Source organism: Protopterus annectens, chromosome 1.part1 (assembly GCF_019279795.1).
Source record: "Protopterus annectens isolate FY-2018-M chromosome 1.part1, PAN1.0, whole genome shotgun sequence".
In the NCBI taxonomy this organism is placed as follows: Eukaryota; Metazoa; Chordata; order Ceratodontiformes; family Protopteridae; genus Protopterus; species Protopterus annectens.
In genome coordinates, this window is record NC_056726.1 from 53,305,740 (window position 1) to 53,319,357 (window position 13,618).

Below are 13,618 nucleotides of genomic sequence, written 5' to 3' on the forward strand. Positions count from 1 at the left end.
CACCAAAGCCATGGATGAGGGGGAGATAGTGCACACTGCCTGCATTGACCTGGCCAAAGACTTGGCCAGTATTCACCACTTGCCCATAATAGATATACATTCCCAATTAGGCATCCATATTTTACCAGATGGGTAGCAAACTGGTGCACTGATAGAGCCCTCCTAGTCAACATAGAGCAAATAGGGGAAGCTACGTCAAGTGGTAGACCCATAACTAGTGGCATAACCCAGTGTTTTGTGTTTGGGCATATGTTATGTGTGATTTACCATTCTGAGGTGCAGAGCACAACCAGTGGGCTATGTCCAACCATGTTTGCATAAGAATGCATGCTGGGTGCTGCCACCAAATTCCCTAGTGATGTGGACATCTGCCAAGAGGGTCTCACGCAGAGACATAACAGGTGCCAGAAGCATGTCCACATGCTGCATACCATGAAATGCAGTGTTATCCCCTTTGTGGAGAGTGACATCCCCACATATTATCACATTACTAACAACATCCTAAGCACGCAATCAGTCGAGAGTGATTTGTGCACACAGGTTGATGGCAACATGACATTTGACCATCAGCATAAAAAGAAAATTCCAGTTGACACAGTGTTCTGGGGTGCATATTTACAAATTCTACAGGATCTACATGCAAATGTGCCCTTACATTCTGAAACAGGATAAGGGATCTGTGTTTGTTTACAGCATAATCTACGTTTCAAGGACTTGCTATTGTTGAAAAAAAAAAGAAATTGATCCATCCTACGTATGGACCCAGAGGTGTGTAAGGCAGTGGGCACACAACCCCACTTCCATTTCAAGAATAGCAAGTCCTTGAAATGTAGATTATTTGATAAACAAACACAGGTCCCTTTTCCTGTTTCAGAACGTAAGAGCACATCTGCATGTAGATCCTGCAGAATTTGTAAATATGCACCCCAGAACACTGTGTCAACTGGAATTTTATTTTTATGCTGATTGTCTGACTAAGAATATTGTCTACATGACAAAATGCTGCTCCTGTGACTGTTTCTATATTGGAAAGAGTAACAGAACTTTAAAACAAAGGGTGATGGAACATTTAAATGACATTCATAATCTAAAATTGACTAATGCATTAGCTAAACACATACAAGAAGCAGGTGATTCACATTGTTTTAAGTTTTTGGTTTTACAAATTGTTTATGCAAGTGCAAGGGAGGGTGATCTGACAAACAACACTGAATATGCAAAACTAAGATGGATTATTGACTTTAGAGCTAACATGTCCACTGGTTTAAACAGTGCTGTTTCTTTAAAACCAACACTTAAGAAGAAAAGCTTACAATGTTAATTATTTAATTGGTTTTATCTGTGATTGGTTTAAGTGCTGTATTTAAGGCTTGTATCTTTTTGTTTGTAGTATGGTCTGAAGAATTGGATGACCGCGAAAGCATTTACCATTTTTTGTTTTAATAAAGTTTTGTATTCCTCGGCATCTGGATATCTTCTTGTTACATAACTTACTTTGGATTTAATCCGGGTACCACTACACATTTTTTGGATACATATGTCTTCTACATGGCCCACCTCATATGTAAGGGTATGTCATCCAGGGACATGGGGTTCATAACATCCCCTGTATTCTCCCCTAATAAGGCCTATTATCGAGTATAATGCCCCTTTTGTCAAGTACCTCGCAAAGTGCATGCAAAAGCTGGGGAGATCACAGAGGTTCCTCATGAGGGAATACCAGGGCCTCAAACCTCTTCCATACACAGATAGGCTATAATCCCATCCCTCTGCCCAGTTTCATTAAGACTCTTCAGAGGTGACCTCCGTCTGGCATACAAGGCAATCAAGGACTCCACCTTGATGAGACTGCTGCACAACTGCAAGTCAAGCTCCACTCTATTAATCTGCATGCATGCCCTCAACCTGGTCTGTGACATCAACAGGATTTATTGGTGGGTCAGATGTGTGTCCCACACACTCACCCAGCCATGGAATGGACATCCTGTCCACATCAGGCAGAGTACCTCTTTACACCTTTTCAAGCGAAGCCTGACTAACTGGATGGTTAATAGGACATACACCCCTGGGATACCACCTGTGTCCCTGTTGGACTGGGATATATGGTAGTGACTTGCATACACATGGGCTAAACTGTGGGCTAGGCTTATGAGGGACCCAGGGCCAAAACCTAGTAACCTCATATGATCCTAGGTATACCAGTTATGCCCTTGTGTGCTGTGACGGACTGCGCTGTTATGTGGCCAGACCATCACTGCCATCTATTGTGGTGCATCCCCTATGGGCAATGTTCCAGTACCATGTCATACAGCCACTAAATGGGGACAATCCAGCAACATCTGTGAGACACAATTACAGACAGCACTGCAAACATGCTGTAGGGTATCCTCCTTGTTGGTATCCAACATCCACAATACACAGATGTTTGCAGAATGTGTACATGTGCCTGATATATGTGGACCCTCTGCCAGGCAAATGTGAATGTCTGGAAAACTGTTGGACAATATGTAATGGTTGTTTCCAGACTGTGGGGAATCTGGCTATCACATGCTAGACCCCTCATAAAACAGTTATGGTGCATTAATATATGGTACTTTATTCATTCTCTTACATTGCATGCTCGATATGTACACACTGTTGCTGAGGCAGAGCCAGTGTCCCCCCACCACTACTTGCTATAACCTGCTGCCTTGCTGTAGGGGGCCAGCAGGTATGATAGCCATAGCTGCCCGGTGATGAGATACAGGTGTGGAGTACACAGTGTCCTAGCCAGTGTATGCCAGGAACAGTCAGGGACACCTGGACAGTGTTTGAACTATGCCTGTGCAATATTCACAGACTGAGAGGAGCAAACTAACAGTACATTAGGTGGTATGCCAGCTGTATCCACCAGTACTTACTGTCACTATTGTGTAATACACACTCCAGTAGCATTCGTACTTGAGCTGACCATTGCTGGGGGGACTCAGGGACCAGAGCTGTGATCTATGTCACAGCAGACAGTGCCAAAAGGGAAGCCTGTAGGTGCTGGACAGCTAACAGCAACATGTCATTCAAAGATATGTACTACAGACCTATTGTTGTAATCCCTATTTCCCATGACTGCATCCCCACATCTGTGTCCCATTACATGGGGAATTCTATTACATACTTGATATTATGCTATACACCTTTATGTGCAGAAATCCTGTGGTATAATGGTAGGAAAGCACAGTTTGAGACATGTGTACCATAGGCAGCAGCTTGCCTTTTGTAGATAATGCTCATGAACAGGTGATTGCCTGTGCAACAATCTGTGGCTCACACTTGCTAATTGCATCCAGAATAGCTGGTTTACATTTTCATCAGCCAATGGCATGCTACAACAGTGCTGTATTTAAGACCTTCATGTAGGCCTTGTCCCTTTTCCTGGATTGTGAGAAGGACATTATCGAGGTGTGGGGACTCCAGCATCACAGAGGGTAGGTAGACATACTGTCCACTGTTTGGATTTCTGTGGTATGTCCACAGTTTTGCATGCTACGTTTGACCATTGTGAACAGACTTTCTGATTATGTGGCAGTTTACTGTTTAGGAATGTGGGTTGAGGTCAGTAGGGAGACAGACAGATGTGAGTGTCACACGTCATTTGCATCAGAATATTCATGCTGCTGCAGTAGCCGCTGGTCTGTCAGGTGTGTATGTTTGTAGTGGAAGACTGACACATGTTCCTGACACTTGACCATTCTCCCCTTTATTTATTGGTGTTGTGTGGATTCCCTGTTGTAGATGTTTGAGAGGTATGGTAAGTCTGTAGCAGGTAGCTGAACATACTGCTGCATATGTTGCAGGCTGTAGCTGCTACATTTTGCCCAGGAGTCATACTGGGGATTGTGTATACATTGACAGCAAGCTGTATATGTCAGTGAGGGAGCAGTGTCAGCTGTGTTTTCACAGCAAAGCCAGGGTGAGGGTACCCATAACAGTCCAGGTGAGGCATGTACCTCTGATACATTTGTTATGTAATAGTGCTATCCAGAGAGTGGTAGGTGACATTTAGGACAACTATACATATATGTGAAGTGTGTCCCAACCTACAGGCCTTTCACATGCTAATATGGGTGGCAGTGACTGCAGTAGCAGCAACCAGTTCTACTGGAAATTGTAGGGATCAGTTATTTATTTGTTGTATTGACAAGCATGTACTTGATGTGCAACATTTGGAATGGAAGCCAGGACTGTGGGTGGCAAAATGTAAAGCATGCTAGGAATATAACAGGTAGAGCTACTGAGGCAATATCATAGTGGGTGTATTTGCAAAACATATGTGCATACATATAGTGTGTTACAAAAGATTTGCATGAACATGTGTGTTCGGATGGGTATGATGTGTGATACTGAACTGTCTGTCATGATTTTGTAACCTCAACCTGCACTGACTTGCCAGTACTTCAGCACACAGAATAGGTTTTATGACAACCATGCCAAAAGTAGGTGGAACAACTGTGGACATTGTGCAACAGTCTGTGCACTTGTCAGCTGTACCTGATATCATAGGCCTCACACATCCATCAGCATGTATTTGGCTGTGTACTGGTTAGGTGTCTGCATCACAGTCCCAAGTACAGTGTCATTAATCCCATTATATGTACAAGTAGTATGTCACTGGCAATCAGGATATGTTTATAGAAACAGCTGCTATTCATCAGAGCTGAGTGGCCTAGTGGGCTAGTGCACTATGCTGGAGTTGACAGGATTTCAGGTTCAAGCCTTGGCAGGTGTGCTTATTTTTGCTGATGTGCATCACTGGCAGACAGGATAGGTTTATGGATACACCTGCTATTTATTAGAGCTGAGTGACTTTGTGGGTAATGCACTATGCTATAGTTGACAAGGATCCAGGTTCTAACCTTGGCAGGTGTGAGTATTTTTGGTGATGTGCATCACTGGCAAGCAGGATATATTTATGGAAACATCTGCTAGTCATCAGAGCTGAGTGGCCTAGTGGGCTAATGCACTATGCTGTAGTTGACAGGGTCCTGCATTTGAGACTTGGCATGGGCAATCACTTTGCAAAAGTACATAACAGTATCAGGCACATATAAGGTGATTAAAGCAGTTTTAAGCTGGTTTGTGCAGGTTTGCATGATGTGCCATGGAGCGGTGTGCCACTTAGCTCTGCTTAAACCCGCACTAATTCCAAAAAAAGGAAAAGAAAAAGGGGATGATAGGGAAGTAGTGAAATGGGGGCAAGCAGGGAAAAAACAACATGAAAGGCTGGTAGGGATTTGCAGGATGGGTGTAGGAAAGTACCATAGCTCTCCATTTCTTGTACAGCAACATCTGTGCAGGTTGTGGACAATTTGGAATTTGGAGTCTCACATCCCAGACAGAGGGGTGTGTGCAACATAACTTTGTTGATTAATTGCTGTAATGATTGATTGTGGGCAGTGTAGTGTGTGGGTGAAATGGAGAGCTATGTATGGGGCAATATTGTTTTTGTGGGACAGATGCCCTTTTTTAAGGTGAGAGTGGAATGTTGGGGAAGGGATTTCGGTAAGTTTGGGGAGTAGAAGATGTAGAATGAGCAGACATACAAGACATACAAGACACCAGACAGGGGCAGTGTATGACTTATGATGGGGTAAACACTTTGGACAGGGAGGGTGTTTTGGAATTAGAGACCAATGTGCCCCCAAACAGCAGCAGTGGAACTGAGATCCTCACCCCTCTCTGTGCCTGCTCCTGGGGAAACGGGCCCCATCCCCTGATCTGGTTCAACCCGTAGTTGGTGCAGGAGCAGCAGAGGGGGCAGTTCCAGCTTGGGACACAAGCATGCTGGAACCCGGTGCCATGGTCAATTGTAGTGGGGTAGGTGGATCCGCGGGAACAGGCCTACCCACTTATGCTATGGTGTTGAGGAATTTACAAAGTGTATATGTTAGTCATGAACAGAACATTTAAACATTAGTTATAATAGCATGCAGGGCTGTTCCAATTAACCCATGTATGATAAAATTGTATAACATAGAGAACACAACAATAAATGGGATAACAGTCAGTATTGTAACAGCATGCCAGTAACAGTTATGGAAAAAGGCCAACAACATAGGTATTTCAACAAGGTATGTTTGTATGCAACCTTTGTAATATATAACAATAATAAAACACAAGGTACAACATATGTAAAAAGGAAACCATACCCGATGTATAACAATAATACGTTATGATGCAGATAAGGGGTGGAGGAGAGAGAGACATTTCATTAACAACAGTATAGGCTATATTGTTTGCATCTGTACTGTTCCATACTCTACAGGTCTGCCCTTAGTTTATGTGTACAAGTGCCCTATATTTTCTGTAGCATGTACATACTTCTCAAGCTATCCTCATGGAACAGTTTGGGCCAAGCTGTAGCACCTACAGGTGTACAACTGCAAGGAACTATTACATGTCAGGGGAACATATATGACTACCAAGGTGTACTATGCACTGATGTAGTGTGAGTGTGCTACTGACCTACATCAACTGGATGTTAAATCTGTGTCCAAGGGTTTTGGCAACAGTGATCATTATCCATGACAGCTGTGTCATGCAGAGTACAGAGTTTACACTTATCATGCTGTCCTTGGTAGGCATAGGGTTAGACTATCAGCACACATTCACAGACACACCAGGCATACAGACATCCAAGATTAAACAGTTTTATTTGTCTTATTAACTTGTAATACTAGTGTACTTGTTGATGTTTTATTTAATGAAGTCTATTCACCTTGCTGAGCAATGCTGTTTACACATTGGTACATCTGGACACAAATTAGTATAGCATTCAAACAGCTATTACAGACATTTATTTACCTGTAATTCCTCTGGGGAGAACATCTGTTAACAATACATAACTGTTTCTATAAATATTTTTAGTAGTACTTGTCTGTATCTATAAATATATTGTAGTACCTGTCCCTGGATTCGAACCCCGGTCTGTGTGTGGAAAAATGTACAACATACATAGTGCTTATCAAACTGAGCTACTGCTGTGTGTGGATTGACTGATATGTGTCTAGAACTTACCTGGTAACAAACTGTGACCTGCTAATAGAGGTACAGTGATATAAAAGACTGCAGTGACACTTGAACACACATGCATGGTATTCATGTATGACAAAGATAGTAGGTGAACTGTACATTAAAACATGGAATGCAGGTGTACACACTGAAACTCTAGTGGGTTGAAATATGTGTGAAGTGTACAGACCATATCAGAGTGTTGGGTTGCCTACCCAACCCATATACAGCTGCAGATGGTATATTTGCAGTTTACAGCTATTACAGCTTCATACTTGCCTGCAGCAGTGTAACCTAAGATTAGGAATGCATATAGCTGAAATGCAATAATTAATACAAGACAACCCTGAGATACACACTAGTATACCTTGGCCATTCCTATTTTAGGGTGAGATCTTAGTGCAGAACAAATATCAGAATGCATTATATATTGTTCTACAGCTACACAACTACAGTTTAACAAAACACTACTCTCTTTATTAGCTAACCTTCAGTTACTTATTGGCATTATGCATGTTTTACATTCACAGCACAAGTAATGTTCGAATTCATGACCAACAGCCCAAATACACAGATATTGAATGTCACAGCTTTATTACTGGTGACATTGTGCAGTGTTTGTTTTACATCTAACAGTCAGTATTGATGGACAGTTGATATCATGCAGGTGTTGCAAGACAGCTGTAATTCCACAATTAATGCAGTATATATTTTATTTCTGCTATAAAAAAGTAAATGCTAGAGAGCCAACACACGGCCAGGTTAAAATACTATACTTTTTATTCGGTAAGCACTTTCACAATACGAGGTTGCTTTTTCAGACCATTCAAAGAATAGACTGAAGGCATAGCCTTATATTGTTGAAACAATAAACAAAATATCCAATGAAAAACAAAGAGCAATTAAAACATCAATTGAAAATGAACTGTGTATAATTAACAGCCTTAGCTGTCTTACTTACCAGTCACAAAATAGTATAGATTTTTTCTTATCAAAAACAATTAAAAACCTCTAACATCCAATCAAAAAACAATAAAATCATAATCACAGTTGATTTTCAATTGATGTTTTAATTGTTCTTTGTTTTTTTATTGGATATTTTGTTTATTGTTTTAACTATATAAGACTATGCCTTCAGTGTATTCTTTGAATGATCTGAAGAAGCAATCTCATGTTGTGAAAGTGCTTACTGAATAAAAAGTATAATATTTTAGCCTGGCCTTGTGTCGGCTCACTAGCATTTACTTTTTTATAGCAGCAGTATTCTTGTTTTATTTGACTAACGAGCTGTTAATCCCAGCAGTTGGTGTAATTCTTTGTTTTTTAATGTATCTTATTTCCTTTACATTATGAATGCAGTTGAACTTTATTTCCTTACCGTTATTAATGCTGTTGAAAAGTTTTCCTTAACAATAATAATGCAGTTGAAATTTATTTTGTTGACATTTATTAATGCAGTTGACCATTATTTCCTTAACATCACTAATACAATAGCAACTTTTATTTCATAAACATTATTAATGCAGTAGAAGCATTTTATTTCTTGACATTATCAGGTTTAATGCATTCATCTGTATTGAACTGTACCTGGCATTATACTCAAAGCAGAATATACCTACTGGCAGTTACTACTGTACTCTTTCTTGTTTATATGACTATAGATTGTGAGATACATCTGTACTCACCACACTCACAGTGCAACCTGGCCAGGTACCCTGCATGGGCCTGCAGGTTGTGAGCTCTTTCCTTTGCAGCTGTGGAAAGAGAAACACACCATTATGCGTACCCCTCTATCAAATATTCATACTAGAATTTGGTTAAAAAATGGTTACAATACTTACAAACATGTGGGGCATTGTGGTCCCGAGCATCTTGGATCCATGTGGCCAAGAGATCACCCTTTCTACGCTTCATGTCATCATAATGGTGACACACCTGCTCAGCTGTGCAGGGGATACCAGTCACACTGGTGAGGTCATGTACCAGCTGGTCCCAGGCCTCCAACTTATACTCTAACCCCTGTTACTGGCCCTGCAGCAGCTGGTTGTCATGGTCTTTTACGAGTAGTCCAACCATGACACTGGACTCCAAAATGCTCCACGATTACACTATGAAGCACACACCCTCTCCAACTCTTGCCATAGTCTCTGCTAAGATCAAACTCCAACAGATTCTTGCTGTATTCCTGCCTGCTGCTCTTAAATAAGTCTGTTTTTCCACCTTTTGCTACTATTGGACCATTTTTAAAAATGCTCAACTTCACTTAGCACCGCACAAACCCACTAAGCTTACCTGAGCAGTGCTTAAACTGGCAATGCTTAGAAATGCTTAGCGATGCACAAACCAGCTTAGCTGAGCTGAGGACTGCTTAAACGGGCATTATTTAGCAGTGCCCAAACCAGCTAAGCGGAGCTGCACATTGCTAAGAGCAAACACGATATCAAATAACATTAAAAAAGAAATAATAAAATTATTTGTTCATTACTGATATTTTATTACTATGTGTATGTATTTCACTTCTATACTACCTAACCTTATGTATGTTAATTCCTTTATCATGGAATGTGAGCTTTACGAATTGTACACTTGTGTGTAACTGGAGCTTTTCTCCTTGGGTCTCCACTGATAATGGGCTTCTGGTCCAGCTGCACTAACCCAGGTAACAAATGTCAATATATACATCATTAAAAAATAAAAATAATTTATATAACTCTGCTATCAGATGTAAAAGCTGAATGGCCTGTCTGTGTATTCAAACTGTGCACCTACTGCATGCCAGGCTGTGACTCTGACAATTCAGCTACATGGATATGAGAGCTACTGATATACATTTCTATATAGCTCTGCTACATTTAAGCACTGCTGAGCACCACACCATGAAAACCTGCTCAGCTATTCTTAAACTTGACTTTTTAGATTAAAATTGAAAGTTTCCGGTTTCTATTTTTAGATGTCTGGCATGTGTCCATTGCTAAGCACCATGCCGTGCTACACAAACACACACATACACACACACACACACACACACACACACACACACACACACACACACACACACACACACACACACACACACACACACACACACACACACACACACACACAAATAAATAAAACTTAAATATTTAACATTTATATTTTAGTGCCATCTGGCACCTTGACAGTGCAGGGGGGGGTGTTACTTATCTCTGGACCTGTGTTACACTGCTCTCCCTCAGTATCATGCTTTCATTAATATGCAAGGCGTGCTGCCAAGGGGGAGCTGCAGACATGGCCAGTGTACACTCTGTGTACACTTTATCTATTCCTACATGGAGTTTATTAAATAACTAACTCAGTTTACTTTGTTTATTTCACTAATTATCTTTGTTATTGTTTCCTGTGGAAAAATCATTGCCCATAATCACACAAGGTTTTTGCATAATTCAAACATAGTAAATGCTAGAGCAATACACAATTTATAATTGGAAAGTAACACCAGAAAGAAATGGCATAAGTACAGTACAGTAGTTATATAAATAACAGTCAATACCACCATCAACAGTTCAAAAACATGTGAACTGCAGACTATATAGTGTAGGGGTTGGGAAATATAGCAAATTCTAAGTGTGGACCATCACATTCTAGTGCTGGCAAAATGGAACCAGTGAATCTTGGACAGTGATGCTGTATGCAGCCTTTGGAGGGTCTTATGAGCCATGTCCTTGCAGTTTCCATGCCATACTGTGATATTACTTGTCAAGATGTGCTCAATGGTGCTTCTGTAGAAGGTTATGAGCACTGAAGATGGGAGGTTTCCTCTCCATGACCTGCATAGGAAGTTGAGTCTTTGTTGCACTTTCTTGACAGTGTGGTTAGTATAGATGGACCATGTCAAGTGTTCTGCGATGTACACTCCTAGGAATTTGGTACTCTTCACCCTTTCCAGCATTTCTCCCTTGATTGTGAGAGTCAATTAATGTCAGAATAAAGAATTTAACACAACCACATGCTAGAGTGTAATGCCATGCATGCAAACACTACACTACAACCACACTACTGCATGCCAGGCTGTGACTCTGACAATTCAGCTACATGGATATGAGAGCTGCTGATATACATTTCTATATAGCTCTGCTACACCTAAGCACTGCTGAACACCACACCATGAAAACCTGCTCAGCTATTCTTAAACTTGACGTTTTAGATTAAAATTGAAAGTATCCGGTTTCTATTTTTAGATGTCTGGCATGTGTCCATTGCTAAGCACCATGCCGTGCTACACAAACACACACATACACACACACACACACACACATACACACACACACAAAAATAAATAAAACTTAAATATTGTGCCCCTGTACTCTTCTCTTATCAGGCCAATGATTGAGTACAATGCCCCATTTGGGATGTATCTTACCCGACACCTGCAGCAGTTGGAAAGACCCCAAAAGTTCCTCACCAAGAGGATAAAGGGTCTTAAACATATGTCATATGCTGCTCGACTGAAAAAGCTCCAGCTCTATTCAGTCGCATACCGCCTACTCAGAGGTGATCTGTGCCTGACCTACAAGGCCATGTCCAATCCGAAATTAATGGACATGCTCCACCTCAGAAAATCCAAATCCATCAGAGCCACGAGAGCAAGAGACTTAAACCTCAACACAGAAATAAATAGGACGTGCTGGAGGGACAGATTCATAACCCAGAGGCTCCCTACACTCTGGAACAGACTCCCAATCCATGTTAGGCAGAGCCCCTCACTAACTCTATTCAAGAGAAATCTTTACGAGTGGATGGGAGATCGTAGGTTTACCCCGGGGGTCATCTCTGTGTCACTACTAGACAGAGGCACAATAAACTAAACCCTAAAGGGCATAGTATTCTCATCCTAAGGGGTGGTGAAAGCCACACACACTCTGGCTAGGCTTATAAATGCCCTAGGGCAGATAGCCTAGTATGAACCTATGAACCTATGAACCTATGAACCATACTACTTCTGCACCTCCCACACAAGTTATGTAGGAATCTCCCACAAGTAGCAGTGGAAATGCATATAAATCTTGTAATACAAATATATGTAAATTCCTTATTCTCCGTGGTAATAGCCAGTGTGCTGGAATGCATTTGAATCTCACTATTCCCTGACCGGGGACCACTGCATAATAGAACACAACAACATTAATGATGCAATACTGCTAGTACAGCAATAAACAAGATATCACATGCTAGTCAGTAGTACCTGTGCATATACACTATCCATGTATAGTATGTCAGTTATGCATGCTTTGTTACCAGGAGTTCAATAGTACAGCTACAAGACAACACTACATTGTGCTATGAGAGGTCTAATATATTGCATGATTTTTAATCACTTGGATATGTCCATACATGACCGAAGACAAGTACACACTTTTTTTTTTGAATCATGTTCTTTCCTAATCACATACCGAATAAGGTACATATCTCTCTCGCTAGGACTAACTAAGCACTGTGTTTATAAATTGAGTGATAAATTTGATCAGTGTTTTTTTCACTGCATCTATTTGCTTTTCTTAGATTTCCGAAATGTCATTAATAATAATACCAATTTATTAATCAGGTAGGCCCACTCAATGCACAATACCTTTTCAGGGATGACCCGGGTGACATGTCTAGAACTTTCTTCATCACCCTTCTATTGCAGTAGGTGTTTATTTGTGTCTTGATTTCTTTACTAGCATCATTACATTTACAGTTTCTGGCCTGTGCCCTAAGCCTGGTATAATGTTTCTCTATGAATCTATCATTTTCTTTGTTAATTCTGAATCTACTTTCTTGGTGTCACACTAACTGATTAGCTTATCTTTGACATCTTGGACCCTGTTATCTGGTTAATTTACTGCTTCATGTACATCATTTGCTTGTTCTCCTGGCATGTGTAAGAGTTTGTTTGTTTTTCGGCTTTTCCCGGTTAGGGGTTGCCACAGAGGAACTCCGGTCCGCTAATGATTGGCAGTAGGTTTTTACAGTGCCAAGTTGCCAGCTCGACGCCCAACATTCAATGAAGGCACGCCCATTCACACATGTCTTTCGGAACACCACTCAACCGCGGGGAGGACATGCAGACTCCACACAGAAGGTACTCATGTGTAAGAGTAAAGCCTTTAATCTGTCATCTTTGGAAATACTTAAGGCTGTTGTATAATTCATGAACGCCATCCACATCTTTCAAAGTAAGTCTGTATTATGTGTATCATAATCTATATCAAATGCAGGCTAGGAATTTACATTTTTCTCCTACTTATGTGCTTGTTTCTGGTTTTATCACTCGTGTATGTCTTATTTTCTTGGTCATCACCTCTGTTATGCAAATATTCTAAAATGTCACTAATCCGTTTTGTTTTTACTTGTATGAAGTTTTTTTTTTTTTTTTCTGTTTTTATTCCAGGGAAATGTACTTAACAATACATTTGGATAATAAACAAACTTTTCCCTTATTAAAATCTTATTTTTGATGAAGGTATATATGACAAACAAATACACACAATAAAAATAAGTATTTCTGCCTATCATTTGCTTCTCATGCTACACATATGGGGACTTGTAGAAG